The sequence below is a fragment of the Mesoplodon bidens genome, assembly GCF_964165515.1.
Source record: "Mesoplodon bidens genome assembly, chromosome: X".
NCBI lineage: Eukaryota > Metazoa > Chordata > Mammalia > Artiodactyla > Ziphiidae > Mesoplodon > Mesoplodon bidens.
The window spans coordinates 140,201,517-140,226,380 of record NC_138163.1 but is presented as its reverse complement, the minus strand read 5'-3'; positions in this window follow the sequence as shown (position 1 = coordinate 140,226,380).

Genomic DNA, 24,864 nt, shown 5'->3' with positions numbered 1-24,864 from the left:
CCCCATTTCCTCAAATGTGCATGTAAATATTTAATACATCTGAAATGTGTTTTAGCATATAGTATAAATAGGGCTGTGGACAGGTTTATTTCTTTGTGAACGGTCTGCCACTAGTTTTTGCAAAGGGATAGATAGTATACATTTTGAGCTTTGCAGTCCATATACTCTGCCACTGAGCTAAGGAAACCACAGACAAGACAGAAACAAATGGGCGTGTTCCAGTATTTACTGAGCCTGCTCTCTAGAGCCCGCGAGCCACAACTACTGAGCCCATGTGCTGTAACTACTGAAACCTGTGTGCCTAGAGCTCGTGCTCTGCAACAAGAGAAGCCACTGCAATAAGAAGCCCGTGCACTGTGCCGAAGAGTAGCCCTGGCTCGCTGAAATTAGAGAAAGCCCGCACACAGCAACGAACACCCAATGCAGCCAAAAATAGATAAATAATTTATTTTTTAAAAAAGTAAAACATGATGAGAATGTAAGTGATAATCATAATAGTGTCCTCATAAGTTGACCACATATTATGTAAAGTGCTGCAGTAAATATGTTCATTTTTATTAGACTTGAAGAAAGCACTGGTACATATTTTATCTTGCAGAGCAAATGCTTAAAATAGAATGAAAAAGTAAACAATTGTAGGGCTTCCCTGGTGGCACAGTGGTTGAGAGTCCGCCTGCCGATGCAGGGAACACGGGTTCGTGCCCCAGTCCGGGAAGATCCCACATGCCGCGGAGCAGCTAGGCTCGTGAGCCACAGGCCCTGAGCCTGCGCGTCCAGAGCCTGTGATCCACAGCGGGAGAGGCCACAACAGTGCGAGGCCCGCGTACCGCAAAAAAAAAAAAAAAAAAAAAGAAAAAGAAAAAGTAAACAATTGTAAAAACAACAAAAATGGCTGAAATGCATAATAATAAAAACACTCAATTTACAAAATGTAAATATATCCTAAAATAAACACTAGCAGCCTAAATAGTACAATTAAAAATAACTCTCATACTGAATGGAAATAAAATTCAAATATATGTTGCTTGCATGAGAGAAAATCTGAGAACAAAAATAGGTAAAGATTAAAATTATAATGAAGGGAAGATGTGTATCAAGCAAGCACTAACCAAAATAATGTGTGTGTAGAAATACTTGTTTCAGACCAAAAAAAAGGCAGAATTATTAAAGATATAAAAGAGTATTTCACTATTTAACCAGAAGATATAAAATTATAAATCTGTTGGTGACTAGTAAGAAAGTTTCAAAGTATTTAGATGGACGCCTCACATACCATAAAGGAGAAATCAACACATTCCCAAAGATAGACTATTTTAACATATTTATCACAGTGCCTGACAGAACAAGCTAGATAATAAGGAATGATGAACATCATTTCGAAGCACATGGCACCTAATTGACAAATAGAAGGCGATTCACCCAGAACTATCTACAGCAAATTCTCTTCAAAGCCACAAGGGACAGTGACCATATGCTAGGTCATAAAACAAGTGTTAACACATTTCCTAAAATGGGAGTGTACTCTCATCACCATGGAATTAGCAGAAATTAAAGAGCAAGAAGACACTTATTCCCAAATGTTTGTGAATTAAAGAAAACACAACTAACTAACCCACGGGGCAAAAAAGATAGATATGGGCAATTAAAAAATACTTCGCATATAATGATATTAAAATGTGACTTGTCAAAGCTGGTGAGATGTACCCAAATTGAGGCTTAGAGGGAAATATGCAGCCTGAAATATATATCCATTTAATTAACGCTAAAAAGGGATGCCACAAGTATCTATGTGAGCAAGTTAGAAAAAGAATGCAACCAGTGGAACTCGCATATTAGGGAAATGTAATTCAAAGTAAGGGCAGATATTAATAGAATGAAAACTGGAATTGCTTCTGAAATTTTGGAGCAGAAAATAAAAGAGCAAAAAGTCTCTAGAAAATTCCCAAATGTTGGTAATTGAAGAAAACACAATTAACCAATCCATGGGGCAAAAAAGATATGGATTATTAAAATACTTCGAATTTAGTGATAATTAAAGTAACTTGTCAAAGTCTGTGAGATGCAACCAAATTTAGACTTAAGAGGGAAATGTATATTGGTTTACTTAATGCTAGAAATTGATGCTACAAGTATCTATTTGAGCAAGTTAAAAAAAGAATGCAACGAATTGGACTCCAATGTTAGAAGAATGTAAATCAAGGTAAGGGCAGATATTAATAAAATGAAAACTGGAGTTGCTTTTGAAATTTTGGAGCAAGAACTTTTAAGAGTCTGTTCTTCCATAAAAGCATTGAAGATACGCCTGCCTAAGCTGTCAAAATTAAAATACTAAGAACTCTGGGAATGAACCAAAAGCTTGCAATCATCAGTGGAGGGTTTATTCAAGGAAAATGGATGGATTTTCAGAAGAGCAGGAAGCCTGTGGTGTTTTAACTTGATCCATTACCTTTTCTCTAACTCAGTTTCTTGGTCCATGGAGTTCAACAGATTTGCAAGGACCATAGTTCCTCAAGGAACCCCACGCAAAGAGAATCTACTCTGTTTGACCAATCTGGAAGCTCTCTGAAAAAGTCCCATTCTCAGGATTTTTAAAAATTTGATGCTTGGGGGCTTCCCTGGTGGATCAGTGGTTGAGAATCTGCCTGCTAATGCAGGGGACATGGGTTCGAGCCCTGGTCTGGGAGGATCCCACATGCCGCGGAGCAACTGGGCCCGTGAGCCACAACTACTGAGCCTGTGCGTCTGGAGCCTGTGTGTCTGGAGCCTGTGCTCCGCAACAAGAGAGGCCGCGACAGTGAGAGGCCCACACACCGCGATGAAGAGTGGCCCCCGCTCGCCGCAACTAGAGAAAGCCCTCGCACGGAAATGAAGACCCAACACAGCAAAAGTAAATAAATTAATTAATAAACTCCTACCCCCAATATCTTAAAAAATTTTTTTTGATGCTTGCCCCGAGAAAAAAAGCTCTTTCCCCATATTAGTTACCAGGATACATGTGGTTCTCATGTGCAAATGGAACTCATCCTTAGTTAGAAGCTGTAGTATGTCCTACAAGACCCAAGCAATTTAAAGGGACTGAAATCTTGCAGAGTCTTTCTGTGACCACAAGGGAAGTAAACCAGTAATCCGGAACGGAAGGGAATTGGGGAAATTTACAAACGTAGAAATGAAACATTCGACCTTCACTAATGATCCAAGGGTCAAAGAAGTCAGAAAGGAAATGAGAAAAGATTTGGGGATCAATGAAACGAAGCAAACAATGTACCAAAAACGTACAGGATGCAGCAAGACTAGAGCTGAGAGGGCCGTTTATTGCTGCAAAAGTCTGTTTTGAAAAATAAGTCTCAAAAAAGCAAATGTACCCATTCACCGTGAGTATCTAAATTAAGAGCAAATTAAACCCAACGCAAGCACAAGGAAGCAATTATAAATATTAATGTGTGAACAGGTGAAATAGAGAATAGAAAAATCAGTACAGAAAAGCAATGAAATCAAAGTTTGGTTCTTTGGAAAGATTAAAAAAATTAACAAATCTTTAGTTAAGTTGCCCAACCCCCGCCCCCCCAAAAAAGTTGACTCAAATTATTGAAATCAGGACTGCAAGAGGGACATTATAACTGGCCTTACAGAAATAAATATGACTAAGGGAGTATGACGCATAATTGTATGCCGACCTATTAGAGAACCTAGATAGAATGGAAAGCCCTAGAAAGACAGAAATTACTGAGAGTGACTCAAACAGCAGAGAACCTAAACAGACCTTTAAGAAGCTGAGTTAGTCACCACACACACACACACACACACACACACACACACACACACACACACACACACACACACACACACACACACACACACACACACACACACACACACACACACACACACACACACACACACACACACACACACACACACACACACACACACACACACACACACACACCTTCCCACAAAGAAAGGTCCAGCCCAGATGACGTCTCTGGTAAAGTCTACCAAATATTTTAGAATAACTTCATGAAGCCTTCCAAAAATGAGAAAAGAACCTCTTCTCGATTTACTCCATGAGGACACCACTGCCCTGATACCAGAACCAGAAGATACAAGAAAACTACAGCCAATATCCCTGATGAACATATACACAAAAATCCTCAGTAAAATCTTACACATCAAAAAACATGTGTCAGCATATAAAAAGGATTGTGCACCACGACCAAATGATGCACGTTTTACTGTCGTCAAATGTAGAGATAAAGAGGCCATTTTAGCATTTTCCAAAAGGGAAGAGCATTCGCTTGATACCCAGGCAATCTCCTTAGAATAGGACTTTTTATCTCCATCACCACAGGCTTGAGTGCTATGGGATCCTCTGCAAACAGTCAAGGGAAGATTTCTCCACCCCAGAGCCCAGTGTCAGGCTTCACAGGATGCAGTGTCCTCAAGACACTCATTTTCCTCATGTGAGAATTATTAACTTGAGTTCAGCAATGCAGAAAACGCGACGGCCGGATGTGCACTGCACAAACCCTGAGGTCTTAGCACAGAATGAGGTAAGGAAATATGATGAAATACAGATTCACACTCCACATTTTATATGGCTTTTGATTATCATCATCCCCACAGATAAGAGACAGGCAAATATCAAAAAACAGGCAGGCGTTTTTTCAACTACTGACAAAGATTCAAAAGTTTTATAATGGGCTGGTAAAAAGCTTGGGAAAATTTAAAAGAATAATAAACTCTTCATACATTGTGGAGACGTGTAAAATGATTCAACCCCTTTTGGGGATGTTCCTTCAATATTTGCTAAGATAAACATGACATATCTGTCCCTGTGATTCTAACCGTCAGAGTGCCCCTAATAAAACAGGCTGAAATGTGCCCCAAATGGTCATGTAAAGATAAACAATGCAGTATTATTTGAAGTACCAATAGGCTTGAGAAAAGTTAAATTTCTGCATGATCAGTTTAAATAAATTGTACCATATAAATTTTGTACAGTAGTATGCAGACCTTTAAAAAGATGAGGGTGATTTATATTTACTAATACACTCAGGTTTGGTTCAGTACCAGACCACAATAAAGTGAATATTGCAATAAAGTCGGTTTTCCAGTGCATATAAAATCTTCTGGTTTTCCAGTGCATATAAGTGATGTTTACAGTCTACTGTAGCCTGTTAAGTGTGCAATAGTGTTGTGTCTTAAAAAACAATGTACATACTTTAATTTAAAAACCACTTTATTGTTAAAAAATGCTAACCATCCTGAGCCTTCAGCGAGCTGTAGTAGGAACATAAAAGGATCCTGGATCACAGATACCATCACAAGTATAATAGTAATGAAAAAGCATGAAATATGCAAGATTTACCAAAATGTTACACAGAGACACCAAGGAAGCAAAGGCTGTTGGAAAAACGGTGACAGACCTACCTCCTTGATGCAGGGTTGCCACAAACCTTTAAATTTGTTAAAAAAAATATGGATTCTGCAAAGCACAGTAAAATGAGGTCTGCCTGTACAGTGGTCCCTTAGTAACTGAGGGGATTGGTTCCATGACCCCTGAAGATACCAAAATCGGAGGATGCTCAAGACCCTTATCTAAATGGTGTGATATTTGTGTATAACCTAGGTACATCCTCCACTATACTTTAAATCCTCTCTAGATTACTTATACTACCCAATACAATGTAAATATTATACAATGTAGATAGTTTTAAAGACAATGTAAATGATAAAGAGTTGCCACTATCTGGCATATTCAAGTTTCACTTTTTGGAACTTTCTGGAATTTTTTTTCAAATATTTTCAATCCATGGTCAAGGGCTCATGTAATTTAAACATAACGGTACGCCGTACTGCTTTATATGAATACTTTGATGCTCTGTAGTACACATCTGCTTACTTCTACTGTTTACGTATTTTTTTAATGTTTACAATAATTTGACACCTTCATTCACAATTTATTCTTGGAAAAATAAAATTCCAGCTTCGAAATGACTCATTAACGGTATTGTTTATTATCACCTGCAATGCCTAAAACAGACTTTCTGGATTTCCTGCTTTTGGAGTTTCCCTCTCTCTGTCCCTCTCTTGTCTCTGCATCTCTATGTTTCTCTCTGTCTCTCTCTCACCAACCAGCTTCTGATTTTCTCTTTTGCTTCCTCTGCTCTGGGGCTACTTTCCTTTTGCTCTTCCTATGCAAACTGTTTTCCATTCCTTTTATTTTTTTCTTCATTCCTTTTATTTTTGTTCTGCCCTAAGTGGTAAAGACAGAGCATATAACTATGTTAACTCCAGCTCTTGTCTTTCCCGATTTAACAACTCACCAAGACTCAGCAGTCTAGAAATTAAAATAGGGGCTAATTTTCAAAAACACAATCAACATTGGTTTATATAGGGTCATGGTAACAACATGTAATACAAAGAAACAGATTTCTTCACAGTGGAAACATTTTGAGATTGCAGCTTTGTATCGTCTGAAAGTGGCATAAACATTGCAGGAAACAGTGCCTGACTGAGTTTCTACTTAAATGTTCTTAGAAGAAACCGCTAGGTACAGTTCTCTAAAATATCCTCATTAGCGGATGATGTGCAAAAAAACCCTTCAAACCAAAAATAAACACAACTTTATTGCTGATTAAACATCTTAAGCAATTATGCAGGACAATAAAATTCAATTTAGGCCACTAATAACTCTAGGTGGAATTTAAATGGGAGACGAACTAAATCCTAGATTATTGTTGCTGCCTACAGTATGTGAGCTCAAGAACGGTCCTTTTGTTAAAAGTTTAAATGCCAAATGGCTTCTGTTTTCTCAGAAGCAGAAAAATAAAGCATAAGTTTTTACATGTAGAGGACAAAAGACTCACACATTGGCCAATGTTCCTTCTCTAAATTAAATTATATTCGTAGAAAGTAAAGACTTATTCTAGTAGTTACTTATAAATGTATTATGATAAGCATTTTTTATGAAGCAAGTATAATATAGAAAAATAAATTATATTGCTATGTTGAATTTGTAGCTTTCTTAACCCTTCTTATAAAAATATGTTTTCCAAGTGATCATGTGACATTATACTTCAGTGAGTTTTTGGCACAGTTTCCGTGTCAACTTAGTGAAGGCTTTCAGAAGGATATGTGTGAGGGACCAAAAGATATCTATGTATTTGTTACATTTATATGTTAGAAGTAGCATTGTTTCTCCAACGCAATGGAAGAGTATCAGTTTGCTCTCTTCTTAAATCTGGACTTAATGGGCGATAGATGCCAGGCCATCAGACGTTAATACTCTTAAAGGTAAGAGATTCCCTCCCTAATCCACCTGTCTCTCATAAGACACCTGTCCAATGGTTGCTTACACCTACAGGGTTAGGTGTAGCTTGGACATGGCATCTTGAATGGTGCTTTAGTCCCACTGGACTTGCAAGCTTTAGGGCAAAATTTGGGGATCCCTGGCATCCAGGGTATCCCAGAAAGAGGTGAGCTCGCAAAGACAGTTTCTTCTCAGCTCTGAATTCATGTGTTAATGGCCCCTGATACCTAAGAAGCCAAGAGGAAGATAGACATGTGGGTGGATTCTTCCTTGTGCTAAGCCTGGAAAAGTGTGAAGACACTTGGGAACAGAAAATGTTGTCCAGGCACACCTGGAAAATATCGATGCCTTTAAAGTCCATTACCACATCCAAAAATGATACCCTTTCTGGAGAAAACCATAATCTGAAAGGATACATGAATCCCAATGTTCAGTGCAGCACTATTTACAATAGCCAAGACATGGAAGCAACCTAAACGTCCACTGACAGACGAATGGATAAAGAAGATGTGGTAAGTGTATACAATGGAATATTACTCAGCCATCAAAAAGAATGAAATAATGCCATTTTCAGCAACATGGATGGACCTAGAGATGATCATACTAAGTGAAGTAAGTCAGACAGAGAAAGACAAATACCGTATGATATCATTTATATGTGGAATCTAAAAAAATAAAAGACACAAATGAATTTATTTACAAAACAGAAACAGACTGGCAGATATCAAAAACCAACTTATGGCTACCAAAGGTGAGGGGGGGATAAATTAGGAGTCAGGATTGACATATACACACTACTATGTATAAAATGGATAACCAACAAGGACCCACTGTATAGCCCAGGGAACTCTCCTCTATATTCTGTGATAACTTATATGAGAAACAAATCTTAAAAAGAATGAATATATGTATAAGGGAATCACTTTGCTGGACACCTGATACATTGTAAATCAAATATACTCACAAAGTAAAATAAAAAATTAAAAACTAAAACAAGCCCCAAAATGATACCCTTTGCCTACACAGGGGTTACTGTGATGAATGATAAGGCCTTTCTGTGTTTGAAAATCTATCAGTATCATCTTTTAATTCAACTGGTGGAAGAAGAAAGCCATGTGATTATATCAAAAGACACGGAAAATGCATTTGAAAAGACTTAGGTAGCTCAATCCAAAAAGGTAACAGGAAGAAGTTAAAAAAAGAAAAACTCACATAAGAAAAGCACCTTCTAAAATCAATACCAGAATCAGACTAAAAAAGTAGACAGGCCTGCCTTCTGTTTCCATTATACCCAAAGATTTTTTTTTTTTTTAAGATTCTTGAAAATGCAATGAGACGAGTAAATGAAAACGTGTTAAAACTACTGGGAAACAACAAACAAAATGGGGACTCTTTAGTTCATAACATGAATGTGTACCTGAGAGGATGCATTAAAAACCTAACAGGGCAATTTGGTAAAACTGAAGACTATGAAGTAAATTTTTAAAATCTTAGCTTTTTTCCTATACTAGCAATAAAAACCTAGAAAGAAATACAGACAGATTTTATGCAAAATCCAATAACGATATAAAATATTTGCAGTGCATTTAATTTAGAAAGCCATTGGGAAGAAACAGATCAAATCTCATTAAAGGAAACAAAACAAGATTTGAGCAAATGAAAGAACATGTTTTCTCTTCAAATGCTTAAATTTCATCTCATGTAAACACCAATACTACCCCAATCTAGGAATCAACTGCAATTCAAATCGGATTCCTAACAAGGTGTTTCCTGTTTTTCATTGGGCAGAGTGACCTTAGAGCTTGTAAGGAAGATGCCTTTACAAGTACAGTTAGGAAATAAATTTTAAGCATCATCAGTAATCCAGGCTACGTTCTCCTATGTATGAGGACACCCTGTAGAGACACTCTAATCAAATGAATACGTTATACTTACTGGAACACACAAGAGAAAGTGACCCAGGCTGCCACACTGGAGAAACCCACCTCTTTTTTTCACGCTGTAGGTGAGGGAGCTGTCTCCCATCATAATTTGGGATCATGCCTCCCTGACACCCCCAATGTGCATTAACTTTGAAGCAAGTTCTCTACCAGTATTTTTTGTCCCTCAGATAGACCCTGACTCTCATTCTTTTCCTCTAATCCTCCTACAACTAATAGTAGATAAAAGCTAGTTTTAACAAAATAAATTATGCCTCGTAGTAGGTAAAACACTATCAAACATGTGGAATTTGAGCTTTGTCGTCATCTGTTTAGCACTCACTTCTGTGTTTTGGGTAGGGGGTGAGTGCAGAGAAGAGAAATACAGAAGAGAGAGGAGGCAGAGAGAGACACAGAGAGACACAGGAGAGAGACACAGGAGAGAGGGGGAAAGAAGGGAAGGAAGCAGAGTGAGATAATCTAAGGCAACGTGACTGATTTTCCTCAAATTTACTGTCCATGCAACTATGATTCCATGGTGTCACAGTAAAATAAACGGTGCCTCATTACCATCCAACTCTTAACGACGTCCCTCACCAGGTAAGGGTAAATGCAGAGAACACTAGAGAGGGAAGGACCATGCACAGGAAATCCAAACGCCAGCAGGCAAGTCACAGTGAATGAGCTGGGAGCGCTGAAAAGAGCTGGGTGGGTGCCCGTGTGCACTCTGATGTTCGACCCCTTTGAACCTGAGGCAAACGCAGAAGCTGGAGAGGATCTGACATAGAGGAAGTGCCTTCCCCGATACCTCGGTCAGCCCCAGCTGGTGTCTGGGGAAGGCTCCCTTCCTGGGTTATAGGTGGGTGGCTTCCACCTCGGTTCTCACACTGCGGCGGACGACAGAGAGGGAGGGAGAGAGAGAGATGCCTTATGTTTCTTATTATAAGGACATGAACCCTATAGGATCAGGCCTCCAGCCCTATGACCTCATTTCTTCCAAGGTGAACACCCTGGGAGTTAGAGCTTCAACTTAGGAATCTGGGTGGGGCACACGTATTCACTCCATGACACCAGGTCATGTCCAAGATGAGATGACTGATTTTCCTTAGATAGAGATACAATTTCGTTTTCACTGTTGTTATAACCACAGGAGTACCCACCAGTGTGTGCACACTTGTTCAAGATCAACAAGGAACAGCCAAGGGACGGCCCTGGTGGCGCAGTGGTTAAGAATCGGCCTGCCAATGCAGGGGACATGGGATCGAGCCCTCGTCCGGGAAGATCCCACATGCCGTGGAGCAACGAAGCCCGTGCGCCACAACTACTGAGCCTGCGCTCTAGAGCCCGTGAGCCACAACTACTGAGCCTACGTGCCACAACTACTGAAGCCCGTGTGCCTAGAGCCCGTGCTCTGCAACAAGAGAAGCCACCGCAGTGAGAAGACGGCGCACCGCAATGAAGAGCAGCCCCCGCACGCCGCAACTAGAGAAAGCCCGTGCAAGGCAACGAAGACCCAATGCAGCAAAAAATAAATAAATAAATTTATAAAACAAACAAACAAACAAGGAACAGCGAGATGGAGATGGAGCCTGGAGATTGTAAACACCTCACAAGAGGCATGTTTGCTTCCTTCCAAAGAGAAGGAGAAAGCACACAGGTGGCCAGTGAACTTATGGGGAGGTGTTTGCAGTTATCATAGGACGGATTCAATGTGCATATGGTACAGACATGAACACAAATCTTCAAATACGGGAGGATGGCTGAATGAGCGGGAAGAAAGCATATTCATGGCCCGTCCCTCTAAAGTGTATGACTGAAATGAAGTTGGTTTTATGGACACACGTGAGTGAGGACAGCCTCTACTTATGAGTGACTTTAGCAAGCCTCTAGGTGTCAGGAATAATTACATACAGTCTAGAATTCATCATGGAGCCATACTGCCCATGCATTTTTTATGATTTTTTTTAATTAATTAATTATTTATTTTTGGTTGCATTGGGTCTTCGTTGCTGCGCACGGGCTTTCTCTAGTTGAGGCGAGAGGGGGTTACCCTTTGTTGTGGTGTGCAGACTTCTCATTGTGGTGGCTTCTCTTGTTGGCAGAGTGTGGGCTCTAGGTGCGCGGGCTCAGTAGTTGTGGCGCACAAGCTCAGTAGTTGTGGCACGCGGGCTCAGTAGTTGTGGCGCACGGGCTTCGTTGCTCCGCGGCACGTGGGATCTTCCCGGACCAGGGCTCGAACCCGTGTCCCCTGCATTGGCAGGCAGATTCTTAACCACTGCGTCACCAGGGAAGCCCTGCCCATGCATTTTAAGTATCTCTATACTGACTTTTTTTTTTTTTTTTTTTTTTTTTTTTTTTTTTTGCAGTACGCGGGCCTCTCACTGTCGTGGCCTCTCCCGTTGCGGAGCACAGGCTCTGGACGCGCAGGCTCAGCGGCCATGGCTCACGGGCCCAGCCGCTCCGCGGCATGTGGGATCCTCCCAGACCGGGGCATGAACCCATGTCCCCTGCATCGGCAGGCGGACTCTCAACCACTGCGCCACCAGGGAGGCCCCTGACTTATTTTTATATGCATCTTAGTTTGTTCCAAAGCTCTAAATTAAGAGCTCTGATGAGAAACACTGAGTAAAATACAGCAGAGGAATCCATCCTCCCAATGGTCTTGGGACCTAATCAGTGTTCTAAGAAGAAGCCTATGTCACTGGACACAGATTTATCTGTATTTGATTCCAAATTGTGCTGAGTAGTTAGATTCACCACCAAGTCTCTTATGTCTTTTTTAATATAATTTAAAATTTTTTTTAATTTATTTTTTGGCTGTGCCACGCAGCTTGTGGGATCTTAGTCCCCTGACCAGGGACTGAACCCCGGGGCCCACGGCAGTGAAAGTGTGGAGTTCTAACCACTGGACCGCCAGGGAATTCCCTGTCCTATATTTTAATTCTCTTTTGCATGTAATTCTTCCAACTTTTAGCCACCTCTGCTCCTCGGCTTTTCCTTCCAAACAAGGCTTTTTAATAGGAAACATAGTAACAGAATCCAAGTAATAACACACTTTATGGCAAGTTTCAAATGGTTTAACCACCATTGGGAATTGCATAAAAAACATGTGACTGAGAGGATATCATCCTCCTTCAGTCTGTTCAGAATCAGCATCCTCCTCTTTCAAATGAAAACGATGCAAATACTTCCAGCGAGTTATTGCTTCACCAGCGACAGGTTGTTACATAAACCCCAGGAAGTACCCGTTTCAGTGTCAAGTGCACGGGGTCAAAGAAGCATGATAGTCGCTACGTATCTTTAAAAGACTTACAGAAAGGCAAGGGGAAGTATAATATTTGATAACGTAGCACACAACATTTGTAAACACACAACTTCATGTAAAATAAGGAAAAAATCTTTACTGGAGGTTTGCGTACAGAAGTTCCAGGGTAGAATCCTACATAGGATCCCACTCATGGTTTCTGAAGCAGGATGGGCTGCTTTTTATTCTGCTACTGTGGGTTTTGTGTGCACGCGTCTGTATGTCTGTGTGAAGTGTGTGCATGTGTGTGTGAATGCATGTATGTTTGCATTTGTGCATGCATGTGGCATGTAGAGACCAGTTCCATTCGCTCTTGAGAGGAAAAAATGATGTTCTTTCTGGAGAGAAGAATTTCTACCCTCTGTTTCCTGGAGAGAGTACAGGCACTCCGAAATTGCCCCAGTATTAGCACAGCTAAGGCTCTGCAGCTGCAGGTTTACAAGCCTAATCAAGCTGCTTTTCCCTCAATGTGGACAAACTAGGGCTCAAAGAATCAATGGACTAAAGCAAAATGATCATTTTGCCGTTATTGCTGTGTTTTAACTTCCCCTCCACATCTCTTCTGGACTTAAACTCTTTCATTGAGGTGGCAAAAATTCACTGAATGTTTGTCTATGAAAAAGTGATATCCTTAATGCTGCTATATTGAAAACCATAATTTGAAAAGACACATGCACCCCAATGTTCACTGCAGCGCTATTTACAATAGCCAGGACGTGGAAGCAACCTAATTGTGCATCGACAGAGGAATGGATAAAGAAGATGTGGTGCATATATACAATGGAATATGACTCAGCCATAGAAAAAGAATGAAATCACGCCATTTGCAGCAACCTGGTGGACCTTGAGCAGCGCTCCCCAACCTTTTCAGCACCAGGGACCATTTTCGTGGAGGACAATTTTTCCACGGTGGGGTGGGGGGCAGATGGTTCAGGCGGTAATGCACACGGTGGGGAGCCGCAGACGAAGCTTCACTCGCTCACCCACCACTCACTTCCTGCTGTGCGGCCCAGGTCCTAACAGGCCGCAGACTGGTACTGATCCGCGGCCCGGGGACTGGGGACCCCTGACTTAGAGGTTGTCATACTAGGTAAATTATATCAGACAGAAACACAAATACCATGTGATATCACTTATATGTGGAATGTAAAAAAAAAAAAAAAAAAAGATTCAAGTGAACTTATATACAAAACAGAAATAGATCCACAGACACAAAAAACAAACTTATAGTTACCAAAGGGGAATGAGGGATAAATTAGGAGTTTGGCATTAATATATACACACTACTATATACAAAATAAGATAAACAAGAACCTCTACTGTAGAGCACAGGGAACTATACTCAATATTCTGTAATAAACTATAAGGGGAAAGAATCTGAAAAAGAATATATATATACACAAACACACACATATATATAAATAAAAAACTACATACATAGAAAAGAAATGCCTCTCCACTTGGAATCATCTAGCCTCATGCAGTCTGCATACATTTCAGAAGGTTCAATAATGGTGAGGTGACCCCCATTAAGGTTCCTTCATTATGGATTATGAGGTCAGATGCAGGCAGTATGTGGATATGCAGAGCAGGCAACTCTAAAATTCTTATCCTGAATTAGTTCTTCCTTCCTAAAAAGGAGACGTGAATATTTCCATCAGCTGACTGCCCTCTGTTTTGGAGGTGATCTTACGTAATACTTCATGACACTGAGAAAGTCCCTGGCCACCAGCTACCTTAGAGATACGAGTTAGCCAGGGTTGTTCACCACGGCTCTCAGCAATAGACTCTGGCTGATTAAGCAGAAAGACACTTAGTGAGATCGACTGCACAGACCTCAACACTGTATGGAAGGGCCAGTGAACCAGGTTACGGGGAAATCTTCCAGGAATAGTCTCCAACAGAAAGCTCATGAATTGGTCTGGAGTAGACCCTGCCAGGTGACACTTGGTGGCAGGGGTTATTGCCAACTACACTGTCACCCCATGATGTCATGCCTTAAGTCAGGGTTGTGACCTGCCACCATGGGAAGGTGGAAACCCCTCTCACAATGGACACCTAGAAAAACACCTCTGATTGAAGGAGCCTGGGTCACTGACTTGGGTCCTAGCTGCAAGGGAAGCGGGAAACTTGAATTTTATGTGTCTACCTTGGGTAGAGCAGACTCATAAAGGAAGAAAAATCCACGACCATAGGAGCCAGCGCAAAACAAGTCAAGGAACCAAAAGTATGATTCCTCCTCCAAGGAAATTTGTGGACACTGGGCATTGTCGTAAGTGATGAATGCCTTTCCTCCTGCTACAGGAATCTAGTTGAGTTCCAGCTGGCTCTGGGAGGAATGGGTCAGTCTATTCAGGGCTGAAAGAACAGCTCTGTTGTTGGTTTGATGATGGTTACGTAACAGGTAAGTACGTACCTGTCTAACCAGCTTAACTAAAAAGCTAATCCCTCGTTACCAGGTGTTGTATTTTAGAGTTCCTTGTAACAGAAGCAATGTATAACTGCCTAGTATGTGAAAGAAAAAACATGATTAAAAATGTAATTAGTGGGACTGGAAATACAAGACTCATTAAGCACTTCTAAGCTGAGCTATTTGCAGCTGAATGAACATTTCAAGATGAAAAAAGAACCCACTTCTTGGTAAAAGAAAGCACAACCTTTCACGGTGAGCTGTGATGAAGTGGCTTGTTCACGAGAAAAAGAAAAGAATTGAGGATTAAGAGAAAAGGCGACAAATCCAGTGTCTCTGGGGACAGTAGCCTGGGAAGGAAGACAGCCATTGCCATCGGGGGATAAAAGCTTTTCTTATTTCCTCACACTTTTATTCTGTGACAACATTAGACTGTTTACCTCCCAGACCTAAGGGTTCACCAGCGAAATTTCTTTGAACACACCAAGACGAGCAACAAATCCCTATCCATTTAATGAATCTTCATCAAGACTTTTCTGCCCTAAATTCTAACTGCTGGAGGGCAGAAACTGAATCCCAGCACACGTTTCTCGCACAGGATTTATCCGTGCTGTGGCTAACTAGAACCGCAGCCAATCAGTTACGGAACTGTAACTAATTCGGGGTTGCTGATTGAACCTGCACAGTTAGAGGGGAAAAAAAAAAAAAAAAAACAAGCTTATCCCACAGCTTTACTGATTGCAAGTAGCCTTGTTCCCTGATACTCCCTCCTTTGAGGTACAGCTTTCAACATACAAAGACAGCAATCTTGGGCTTCCCTGGTGGTGCAGCGGTTAAGAATCGGCCTGCCAAGGCAGGGGACACGGGTTCGAGCCCTGGTCCGGGAAGATCCCACATGCGGTGGAGCAGCTAAGCCCGCGAGCCACAACTACTGAGCCCGTGAGCCACAACTACTGAAGCCCGCGCACCTAGAGCCTGTGCTCCACAGTAAGAGAAGCCACCGCAATGACAAGCCCGCACACCGCAACGAAGAGTAGCCCCCACTCGCCGCAACTAGAGAAAGCCCGCGTGCAGCAACAAAGACGTAGCACAGCCCAAAATAAATAAGTTAAAAAAAAAAAAAAAAGACAGCAATCCTGTCTTTCCCAGGTTCCCGCTCTCTGCACGTCTCCACCTGGTCAGCACGGAGCTTTTGGACTCCCGCATATAAAATATGCCAGGGTTCTGAGAACACACACACACCTCACTCTCCCGAACCCTGACAGCTTTCTGGGGTCCAGTCCACCTCCTAAATCTCTCTGGTACCTCTTCATCATGGAGATGACCATCACCGCGGTCCTGGTCATCGTCTCTGGCCTAAGGCAGGCTCTTTTCCTTGTAACAGCCCCTGACTGAGGCTGACGATGCTAACAGATGAAGCCCAATCACTGGCCTTTCTAAAGCCCTTTAAAGGCAGAGGGCTTCAACCATTTTAAAGGGGGGCGGGGTGTTCTTTCTTCAGAGACCAGTAATCCAAACAGATAAAATTAGACTCTGAGCGAGGTCTGCTGGGGGGCTCTGAATTCTCACCCATAATTCTAATGCTCATTATGCAGGCGTTTGCCTCTCACCCACCATAATACTTTGCAGGACACTGTGTGACAAGTTTTGTCCTAGATCAACACTGTCGATTAGAAATAGAATAGGAGACCGTTACAGTCATTACATTTTCCAGCGGCCACGTTAAAAACAAGTGAAAAGGAACAGGTGAAACAAATTTTAAAGTACATTATTTAACTGAACATACAGTATTCAAAATACATTTTAACATGTAGTTCACATAGAAGTGTTAATGAAATAGTTTGCTTTCTTTTTCATAGTATTTAAAAATAGGACTCCTAAATAGTATCAGAAAAGAACTACTGTAAAAGAATAGTTCTCCTTCACTGACAAAAAACGTTTATCATTACAGAGTTTTATTTTATTATTATTTTTTTTTGCGGTACGCAGGCCTCTCACTGTTGTGGCCTCTCCTGTTGCAGAGCACAGGCTCCGGACACGCAGGCTCAGCGGCCATGGCTCACAGGCTCAGCCGCTCCGCGGCACGTGGGATCTTCCCGGACCGGGGCACGAACCCGTGTCCCCTGCATCGGCAGGCGGACTCTCAACCACTGCGCCACCAGGGAAGCCCCAGAGTTTTTATTTAACTTTATGTTATAAAACGAATTCTAAAGCACCTTTGATTCCTAGGTGATCAATAACATATTTGGGGGAGATTGAAAACCCAGGGGAAGGAAGTACATTTTTTAGCACACTGACGGATCATTCATCAAAACTAGAATTTACACATTTTTCATTTAACAATTAAGTTGTGAAGTAGTTTTCCCACAACACAAAAATCTGAACAAATAGGGTATACAAGATATTTAAAATCTTAACTTCTGAATATCAAAGAAAAGTTTGTTGTGGAGCTTTTTATAAATGTAGCTAAATATAAATAATGAAATTCAAACAATCTATGAATACATCACTGAACAAGTAACTGCTATTAAACCATATGTGTATCTTTCTAGACTTCTTTCTATGGATATACAAGAATTTTTAAATGGAATACTACTCAGCCATAAAAAAGAACAATATAATGCTATCTGCAGCAACATGGATGCAACTACAGATGATCATACTAAGTGAAGTAAGTCAGAGAAAGAAATACTGTATGATATCACTTATAGGTGGGAATCTAAAAAAAATGATACAGGTGAACTTATTTACAAAACAGCAACAGACTCACTGACATAAAGAACAGACTGGTGGTTGCCAAAGGGGAGGGGGGTGGGGGAGGGATGGACTGGGAGTTTGGGATTAACAGATGCAAACTAGTATATATAGGATGGATAAATAACAAGGTCCTACTGTAGAGCCCAGGGAACTATACTCAATATCCTGTGATAAACCATCATGGAAAAGAATATAAAACAAGAATGTATGTATATGTATAACTGAATTACTTTGCTGTTCAGCAGAAACTAACACAAAATTGTCAATCAACTATGCTTCACTAAAAAATCTTGATTGAATTTTAAAAATATTTTTTAAAAACAAATATAGCTTCACGATCTAAATAAATGTTTAGAAACTGAAAATAAACATATATGCAAGATGCATGTTTAGAGAAAATGATTATATTTTAATGTACATTAAGAGTAAAACAGGGGCCTCCCTGGTGGTACAGTGGTTGGGAGTCCGCCTGCTAATGCAGGGGACACGGGTTCGAGCCCGGGCCTGGGAGGATCCCGCATGCCGCAGGGCGACTGGGCCCATGAGCCACAACTACTGAGCCTGCGCTCCGCAACGGGAGAGGCCGCGACAGTGAGAGACCCGCGCACCGCGATGAAGAGTGGACCCCGCTTGCCACAACTAGAGAAAGCCCTCGCACAGAAACGAAGACGCAACACAGCATAAATAAATTAATAAAACTCCTATCCCCCCCCCAAAAAAAGAGTAAAACAGGCTCATAAGCTAGGCATTTATTGTGGTTGTGGATGCCTTCTATTCCCTGACCACTACTTATTCAATATACAGGGGGATGTACAGACATAATTGTTAGTGAGTCATCTTTTATTTGAGGATCTGGCTCTACTAAATTCCACAAAAAAATTGCAATATTTTAACTGTAGATTGGTACTCACACCTTAGGACAGACCAATAAATTAGACAGTGCTTAAAATAATCCCTAAAAGAGAACAACGAAGTGAACACCTAGAATGGAGATTCCCTGCCACGTCAGATCCTTAAATGATATGGTTGACCACTGCACGTAGGAGAACAGAAAAGAGATTCCAAAATGGCCAACCGTAAGCATATTTTAGGACACTTGTCCAGAAGATTTGGTCTAGGCTTGGGAAGGTGCATGGGGTCAACCAGACCATCCTATGGAGGTATTTCCATTCTGTTCATCCATCAAGTGGCAGTGAATCCTTGAAAATAAGGCTCTGTTTATGGAAACGATGCACAGCATCTCTGTCTTTTTCTAACATCATCTACATCTCTCCACTGCGGGATGCACGGAGTTCAAACGTTTTACACTCAGTCTTGCAAAGTTTTGCCCTGGTTGGATGGCGTAAGCAACATATATTTCCAGCCAGTCTTCCTCTCCCAAAAGCACTGGTATAATCCATAACGTAACCTGATTGCATGCTTTTTCAAGCCTCGATCATTTCACGCTTCCCTGTTTTTGTCTGAGAGGTTGTATCAGAGCCCATGAAAATTCTGAGTTGCAGGGGCTTGTAGTGGATCAAACAATAGTCCTCCACCCCCCCCATGATATGTACACCCTAATTCCTAGAACCTGTGAATTGGTTAGGTGACATGGCAAAAGAGAATTAAGCTTGTAGATGGAATTAACATTGCCAACCAATTTACACATTGGGAGATAATCCGGGTGGGCTCCCTGTAACCATCAAGGTCCTTAAAAGTGGAACCGGGAGGCAAAACGGGCACAGTGATGACCAGTAATTATTATTTTTGAAGACGGAAGTAGGGGCCATGGCCCAAGAAAGCTGGGTGTTCTCTAGACACTGGAAAAGGCAAGGACAGATTTCTACAAAAAACAGAAGAAACAGCTCTGTCAATGCCTTGAGTTAGTCCAGTGAGAAGTGCATCAAATTTTGATCTTGAGAGCTGTACGCTTGGTTTTTTGTGTTTTGTTTTTTTTGGCCTCGATGCATGGCTTGTGGGATCTTAGTTCCCTGACCAGGGATTCGAAGTAAAAGCATGGAGTCCTAACCACTGGACTGCCGGAGAATTCTCTATTCTTGTTTTTTTCCTTTTCTTAAAGGCACTACCTTTGTGGTAATTTGTTACAGCAGCAGTAGGTAACCAATACACACCAAAACTTTCTCTGACTACTGCAGAAGCAATTCCTCTCTCCTCCACGACTGCAACAAGTCTTACCACATTTGACAGGTGTGTTTTAACTGCCCTTCCTGTGTTTTCTTAAAAAACAAAATAGGGGCTTCCCTGGTGGCACAACGGTTGAGAGTCCACCTGCTGATGCAGGGGACACGGGTTCGTGCCCCGGTCCGGGAAGATCCCACATGCCGCGGAGCAGCTGGGCCCGTGAGCCATGGCCGCTGAGCCTGCATGTCCGGAGCCTGTGCTCCGCAGCGGGAGAGGCCACAACAGTGAGAGGCCTGCGTACCGCAAAAAAAAACAAACAAAAACCAAATAGACCTCAAGATTTATCACTGTTGGGACTCCTCAGTGCTAATACACATTGTGACTCAAGGTAAATTTTCTCATTCGCTATGTGGTAAATGAAACAATAAGGTATATTGATAACATTTTTTGAATTGGTAGGGTACTTGATATTCAGGAGAGAAAAACCGAAAACATCTTTTATGACACAGAGCAATGCTGTTTAAGACAAAATGTAGCATTTAGCCTTAACTTGTAGCATTTAGAATAGAAGGAGAGATAAAGAATTTCTCAGACAAGCAAAAACTAAAAGAACACAGCAATATTAAATCTATCCTAAAAGAAATATTGAAAGGTCTACCTTAAATAGAAAAGAAGCACAGAATGGGAGAAAGTATTTTCCAACGATGCAACTGACAAGGGATTCATCTCCAAAATTTAAAAACAGCTCATGCAGCTAAATATCAAAAAACAAAAAGCACAAACAACTCAAAAAATGGGAGAAGACCTAAATAGACATTTCTCCAAAGAAGACATACAGAAGAGGCACATGAAAAGATGCTCAAAATCACTAATTATCAGAGAAATGCACATCAACATGAGACACCACCTCACACCAGACAGAATGGCTATCATCATTGGGAGACTGGGATTGACATATATACACTAATATGTATAAAATGGATAACTAATAAGAACCTGCTGTATAAAAATATAAATAAAATCAAATCAAAAGAAAAGAGTTCACCTAGAAACTTTTTATTAAAAAAAAAAAAGTCTACAAATAACCAATCCTGGAGAGGGTGTGGAGAAACCTCTTACGCTGTTGATGGGAATGTAAATTGATACAGCCACTATGGAGAACAGTATAGAGGTTCCTTAAAAAACTACAAATAGAACTACCATATGACCCAGCAATCCCACTACTGAGCATATACCCTGAGAAAACCATAATTCAAAAAGACACATGAGGGCTTCCCTGGTGGCGCAGTGGTTGAGAGTCTGCCTGCCGATGCAGGGGACACGGGTTCGTGCCCCGGTCCGGGAAGATCCCACATGCCGCGGAGCGGCTGGGCCTGTGAGCCATGGCCGCTGAGCCTGCGCGTCCGGAGCCTGTGCTCCGCAACGGGAGAGGCCACAACAGTGAGAGGCCTGCGTACCGCAAAAAAAAAATAAATAAATAAAAAAGACACATGCACCCTAATGGTCACTGCAGCATTATTTACAATAGCCAGGACATGGAAGCAAGCTAAATCTCCATCTACAGAGGAATGGATAAAGAAGATGTGGTACATATATAAAATGGAATATTACTCAGCCATGAAAAGAATAAAATAATACCATTTGCAGCAACATGGATGAACTTGGAGATTGTCTGACCTACTTCACTTAGTATGATAAAGACAAATATCGTATGGTATAGCTTATATATGGAATCTTAAAAAAATGATACAAAAAAACTTATCTACAAAACATAAAAAGAGTTACAGATGTAGGAAACAAACATGGTTACCAGGGGGTAAGCAAGGGGAGGGGTAAATTGGGAGATTGGGACTGTCATATACACAATACTATATATAAAATAGATAACTGATAAGGGCCAAGTATATAGCATAGGAAACTCTACTCAGTACTCTGTAATGACCTATATGGGAAAAGAATCTTAAAAAGTTAAACATATATGTGTAACTGATTCACTTTGCTGTACAGCAGAAACTAACAACATTGTAAATCAACTATGTCAATATAAAATAAAAACTTTTTTAATTTAAAAAAGAAATAGAAATTTAAAAATGGAAAAGCAGCAGGAATCTATAGGAAATGGAAGATCACAACTGGAAAGTAAATGACATAAATAAGCCAGTATTCAGATTAAAAAAAAATGAAAAAAAAATTTTGTGAGAGCAATGATAACTACAATGAACAGCAAAAGGAAAAACGTGAAGATGTAAAAGAGGTCAAAATTAGGGGCTTCCCTGGTGGCACAGTGGTTGAGAGTCCGCCTGCTGATGCAGGGGACACAGGTTTGTGCCCCGGTCGGGGAAGATCCCACATGCCGCGGAGCGGCTGGGCCTGTGAGCCGTGGCCGCTAGGCCTGCGCGTCTGGAGCCTGTGCTCCACAACGGGAGGAGGCCACAGCAGTCAGAGGCCCGCATACCGCAAAAAAAAAAAAAAAAAAAAAAAGAGGTCAAAATTATACAACATGGTGGAGGAGAGTAAGAAAATAGGTATTTTTTTTAGAATGGTTTGAGCCTATACGACTATCAGTCTAAAGCAAGTATGTAGATATAGGAAGGGGTTAACGTACTTGAAAAACAGGGAAACCACAAATCAAAAACATACAGATTCACAAAAAACAAAAAGAAGGAACACAAAGGTAGTACAAAAGCACTGAGCCCCAACTTATGGCAACACAGTTTCTATTTTGCCCTTGTGTTCACCGGTTCAGTGCAGAAAAACAAAAAGTAAATCAACCTAAATCCAATATAACAAAGTACTTCATGCATTTAAAATTCTGACATGAAATGTTCCTTGCAATACTTATTCAGACAATCAATGCCTGGCTTAGTAAGTGCAGAAATGGTCAATCAAGCAATTTATGTGCTAATTGAACAATTTTAGCAAATTAAAAGTCTCTTTGCACTTCAAGACTGGGCGTGCTATAGATGTCATTAACATTTTAACAATTTTTGAGGGTATAATATTAAGTGTAGTAAAAAAAAAAAAAAAAACAACTCTAATACATAATTACACCGCAAGCAATCTCTTGGAACTTTTAGCAAATATGCTGCGCTGAACCCTGAGTGTCACACTCTTAATGGCAGAATGTCTATTATGGATCAGAGGACCACTTAGAAGTCTCTCTTTAGAGAGAAAGGTAACCGTTAGCATAAAGGAATCCAGTTTTCAGATGGTAACAATCGCCCAGTATAGTTCTGAGAACCGTCAGATGTTGGAGGAGGGAAAATGACCTCCCCTTTCTAACTCTTGATGTCAAGCTTCTCATCTTGTAACTCGTTTCTGACTTTACCTCTTTTATGACCGTGTGGTTTGAAAGGACAGGAGACAAAAGCTTCCTGCAAACCGTGAGTTGACATTTCAAGCTAATGGTATCAAGCTGAAAGGCACCAAATTTTGAGTAGCAGGGTGTTGTCTGTTAGGATTCTAATGTGGCTTTGAAACAGTAGGTAGTATTTTATGTCGTTTCATTCACATTAAAATACAATCCTGTGGAAGTCAGAGAATGACATCACAGGAGAAATTCGGCTATGTGTGATATGGAAGAAATTAACATTCTTTGCACACTGCACGCACATGCTGCTTGGAGAAGGATGTGTGTATACACGTTTTCCAAGAGTTATTTTGGAAACGCTGCCCAGGTAGGCTGCGAGCTCTTATTGATAAGAGAAGAATCGCTTTTCAAAAAAGGATATGGGTGTCTCTGCAGCGGACAGATCTGGTTGCCTTTACCGGAGGCCAGACCTCCATCTAGGATAAGGAATTCTGAGATGAACAGGCGTGACACTCGCCCAACTGAAGGCGATGTGATGCCCTCAGCATCACTCTGAAGAGTTGTCTGGGATTATTACCTTCAATCAAATGGTGGCTTCAGATCTCATCACTAACTCAACAGAAAACAGAATAAAGAGGCATCTCCCAACTCCAGGAGATACGATCAGATATCATCTACATCCAGGATGCAAGCGGGTTGTTCTACTAAAGCCCTGGTCTGACCTCGAAAGAGGTACTTGAAATCAGATACCAGTGCAACGTGAGAGCCTGGGCCAGATTAAGAGACACTTAACAGGGGCTTCCCTGGTGGCGCAGTGGTTGAGAGTCCACCTGCCGATGCAGGGGACACGGGTTCGTGCCCCGGTCCGGGAGGATCCCACGTGCCGCGGAGCGGCTGGGCCTGTGAGCCATGGCCGCTGAGCCTGCGCATCCGGAGCCTGTGCTCCGCAACGGGAGAGGCCACAGCAGTGAGAGCCCCGCGTACTGCAAAAAAAAAAAAAAAAAAAAAAGAGACCCTTAACAGACATAACTGGTCTGTGAAAAGTAACAAATATGACTGGATCCCATTGAGGAAATCTGTATGTAAATAATGGGATTTTATGACATCAGAAAAATGAGCTTTATTTTCATGAGGTGTGATAAAAAAAAATTGTTGCCAGGCAGGAAAATGATCTTTTATTTTTTGGAGGTGTGTTACTAAAGTATTTTGGGGATGAAATGTTATGATGTTTGTATTTATTTGAATTGGATAAGATTATGTTTCTATAATATACTACATGTTGATAAATTAATATTCTGTTTCTAACATGGGAATGAGTCTCCCTCCAGTGGGCATTTCTTATTGCCTGAAGACGTTTTTTTGCAGGGAAGGGGACCCATCCTATAGACTTGCAGTGGGCAGGGCCCAGCAAGGATGCTGCATGCTCTACAATGTGCAAGACTGCCCCACATAACAGATTCATCAGCCCCAAATGTTCACAGTCCTTTTATCTATCTATCTATCTAATAATCAATCTACATACATACACATGTATGTGTATGTCTATGTAGCAACTATGATGGAATTTCAACTTTCTGTTAAAACTAAATGATGCTTATTCAATGTATTATTCTTTCGAGGTTTATCTACTTTTTAACATTTAATAAAACAAATAAGGTAATACCTGGTTCCAGAAAAAGAAACACTTTTAAAACAACCTAAATATGCATCAACAGGTGAATGGTTAAAGAT